This window comes from Hyperolius riggenbachi, chromosome 9 (genome assembly GCF_040937935.1).
Source record: "Hyperolius riggenbachi isolate aHypRig1 chromosome 9, aHypRig1.pri, whole genome shotgun sequence".
Classification (NCBI taxonomy): domain Eukaryota; kingdom Metazoa; phylum Chordata; class Amphibia; order Anura; family Hyperoliidae; genus Hyperolius; species Hyperolius riggenbachi.
The window spans coordinates 284,905,499-284,909,692 of NC_090654.1; the positions used below are offsets into that span (position 1 = coordinate 284,905,499).

At 45.2% G+C, this 4,194-nt stretch overlaps 1 protein-coding gene across 1 annotated transcript in view; it reads right to left on the reverse strand.

Moving 5' to 3' along the window:
- Positions 1 to 240: 240 nt before the first annotated feature.
- Positions 241 to 4,194, reverse strand: part of MAPK1IP1L (mitogen-activated protein kinase 1 interacting protein 1 like) — a 40,097-nt gene continuing 36,143 nt past the window's right edge. The window contains exon 4 of the mRNA XM_068254716.1: positions 241 to 1,730. The gene's annotated coding sequence lies outside the window, so the exon portion shown is untranslated. The remainder of the gene's footprint in view (positions 1,731 to 4,194) is intronic.

A 4,194-nucleotide genomic window follows, 5' to 3' on the forward strand; every position in this document is an offset into this window, starting at 1 on the left:
GAGGGCTGGTTTATGTGCTGATGGGGCCCCTTTGACTCTGAATGGGGCCCCAAGCGACTGCTTTTGTTGCCTGGTCAGTAATCCGGCCCAGGTGGTACATTGGTCAGATTTTTGAAATGTTACAATCAGTCAGAAAAATAGATTGCAATCCTTAAATTAATCAGATAGTTAAAAAATTGTATAATGCGTGGCCACCTCAGCAATCCAATATCTGGAGGGTACAAATGTCGCTCACACAGCTTTTATAAGCAAACCCGTCTTTATTGAATTATATCTGTAAACACAGCTTTTATCATACAAACTGATGTGTCTATTGCCATTTAACAAAATATAAAGAGGAAAAAAAATACTAGTGAAATATATAAAGGAGTATAGTCAAAGCAATCACCCGATTATAAGTTAATATGTCTGGCACAGCAATAATACGTAATAGATCTCTCTCTCGCACACCATACATAGATATTGGGCAGCACCCGAAGGGGGCCTGGGGAGGGTGGGGAGTCTTTGGCAAAATAGCTCTGAAAATAAGCAATTAATAAGATCCTGGCGGGAGGGAATCGTGTGTTTGTGGAGGGGGAGCGGTTGACGGGGATATAAACAGAACAACAGTTAAGGGTGGGCCTGTTTATTTCATAGTTTCAATGTCACGACTTTGCAAATAAAAACAGAGAAATATTTGTCGAGGGGACTGAATTGCTTTTGATAATTGAAATATGTGAGTGCCTTGTCAGGCTTGTGCAGATCCCATATTCAGAAGTCATCTCCCAGCACATGGGGACATTTTAACCACTTCCGTACTAGCAGTCTCTGCCCCCTTTAAGGTCCAGAGACTTCTGGCACGGAAACCGCCACCTCCTGACAAATCGCTGCACACGACGCTGTGCTGACAGCCGGTCAGGAGCCGCCCGACGCTGTCTTTCAATGGGGGATGCCGGATCAATGTCGGACTTGTTTAGAGGGTCCAGCAACTGTGGGGGCGGGGAGGACACAGAAGTTCCTCTACCTAGGGAAGTATCTTACTTTTTTTTTTTAAACCCGCCTAGGGTTCACTCTAAGGATTTGGGTCCCAGAAGAGCAGGGACAGGCCTGGACACAGAGAGGGGGGCGGGGACAGGCCTGGACACAGAGAGAGGAGGCGGGGACAGGCCTGGACACAGAGAGAGGAGGCGGGGACAGGCCTGGACACAGAGAGAGGAGGCGGGGACAGGCCTGGACACAGAGAGAGGAGGTGGGGACAGGCCTGGACACAGAGAGAGGGGGGCGGGGACAGGCCTGGACACAGAGAGAGGGGGGCGGGGACAGGCCTGGACACAGAGAGGGGGGGGGGCAAATGGCCTGGACAGAGAGAGGGGGGGGGGGGGGCAAATGGCCTGGACAGAGAGGGGGGAATCTCCTGAAATAGAATGATGTGCTGTATAATAAAATGACAATTTCATTCAATTAGTGTCTCCAGCCAATGACAAGCACACATCACTGTGGCCAGGCAGCATCACACGTTCCCTATACAGTTCTGAGAGATCCAGAGCTGGATTGTGACAGGCGAGGCGATTGTCCCAGAGAAGTGTAATTATATCAGTCGGATGTCTTCCCTCCCCCGTATGTTCGGAGTACTACGGTGCAGCCCAATAGAAAAAGTAGATTAGGTTGTCTTTCACTTCATTATCCAATCATCTTCTGGCAGACCGGCCAATGGGAAACTCTTCAAAAATAAATTCTTCATTAGGCGAGATCTGGAAGAGGGGGAAAAAAAAAAAAAATATTACATTCCAAAGTCCTTCAAGGCACCTCCCCCCTTCCCCTCCCCCCCAATCATCCTGTGTAGTCCCTAAAAGGCACAGCTCTCTTCATTCTATAAACTGTATAAACACCGAAAAGAGGGCTGAAAATATATAAATCCATCCCTGATCAGGTTCCCTTATTGAAGTGCTTGCTGCAGCACAGACAACCAGAGCGGCAGGCTGTGATCTTCAGAGACAGCTCTGTGCATCACCCAGCGGCCCCGCCCACTCAACCTAAAGGGCGCCTGAACTCTTGCACAGGACAGAAAGAAAAACATCCAGAAATGCACCCTGTGTGTAGAGAGTTTAGCCTGTCTAACTCCCCCCCTCATCGGTGACTAATCACAAGTGTAATTTGATCTCTTCAGCTGTGTCAGCTCAGGAATCTTGGCAGAGCAGATAATTTGTAAACATGGGAGGTTAACCCTATGTCTGCTTCCATGAAAGCAGGAAGTAGACACATTGCAGATTTATTGCACGATTTGTATCAGCTCTAATAAATAAAGGTTTTTCTTTAAAGGTTATTATGCTGTTGCTTATCTTTTAGAGCAGAGAGGAAGTTCTGAGTTCAGGTCCGCTTTAAAGACTGAGTGGCATTCGTTTATTGGTTAATTTTTTATATAGCATAATGTCCTACCATATTATTCTTATGCACTTTATAAAGTGCTGCAGAAGATGTCAGTGCTATATAAATACATAATAATAATAATATGGTAGGACATTGGACTGACTATGGTAGGATTAGACTGTGAGCTCCTCTGAGGACAGTCAGTGACATGACTATGTACTCTGTACAGTGCTGCAGAAGATGCCAGTGCTATATAAATACATAATACCGTATATACTCGAGTATAAGCCGACCCGAGTATAAGCCGACCCCCCCAACTTCTACTAAAAAAAATATTAAAAAATTATTGACCCGAGTATAAGCCGAGGGTAGAAGATGCAGCACCAACTATAGGTTATTAGTGCAAGTGTGGTCACCCCAAAAATGAATAGAGTTGTGGAAATGCACCTAGGGGTACCATGCCTGTGCCAAGCCTCCACTTTATGTGAGGTGTTCTCACTCTTATGTGGCTGTATACAAAACATTGGTTAAAACATTAAGATGGGACCCAGGACCTATTGCATTTTACTTTAAAAAAAAAAAAAAAAAGACACTGTCGGAGTCTCATGTGCTATGACGCCCTCTAGTGGCGTCACTGAAATGAGACTCCCGACAGACCAGTTAAAGAGGATTCCTGGCAGCGCGCGCAATTTCTAGTGTGTAGAAGCAGGCATCTTTCTCCATACTCCAGCGGTGACAATCGGCGGGCGACATGTGACGATACAGGTATCGGCAAAATGGTAGATATGACCCGCAACGCTGTGCAGCTCTGGTGGAGGTGGGGAGGGGGGGACACAGCCCACTGCCATCACTTGACACTTTGTTTTTGCGAAAATCCGCGGCTCGGGGGGGGGGGACAGCTCACAGATCCTGAGCCGCGGGTCAGTAAATTTGCCATGCTTCTTAACTCTGGTGGAGGTGGGGGACGGGTGGCTCGAGTATAGACCGAGACCCCCACATTTGGGACATTTATTTTGCCCCAAAAACTCGGCCTATACTCGAGTATATACGCTAATAATATGGTAGGACATTACAATATGACTGGTAGGATTAGATTGTGACTGTCACTCTTCAGATGAGCTCACAATCTAATCCTGCCATAGTTATAGTGTAATGTCCTACCATAATATTATTATGTATTTATATAGCACTGACATCTTCTGCAGCACATTACAGAGTACATAGTCATGTCACTGCCTATCCTCAGAGGAGCTCACACTCTAATCCTACCATAGTCTTAGTCTAATGTCCTACCATATTATTATGTATTTATATAGCACTGACATCTTCTGCAGCACTGTACAGAGTACATAGTCATGTCACTGACTGTCCTCAGAGGAGCTCACAATCTAATCCTACCATAGCCATAGTGTAATATCCTACCATATTATTATTATGTATTTATATAGCACTGACATCTTCTGCAGCACATTACAGAGTACATAGTCATGTCACTGACTGTCTTCAGAGGAGCTCACACTCTAATCCTACCATAGTCATAGTCTAATGTCCTACCATATTAGTATTATGTATTTATATAGCACTGACCTCTCCTGCAGCACATTACAGAGTACATAGTCATGTCACTGCCTATCCTCAGAGGAGCTCACACTCTAATCCCACCATAGTCTTAGTCTAATGTCCTACCATATTATTATGATGTATTTATATAGCACTGACATCTTCTGCAGCACATTACAGAGTACATAGTCATGTCACTGACTGTCCTCAGAGGAGCTCACACTCTAATCCTACCATAGTCATAGTCCAATGTCCTACCATATTATTATGTATTTATATAACACTGAC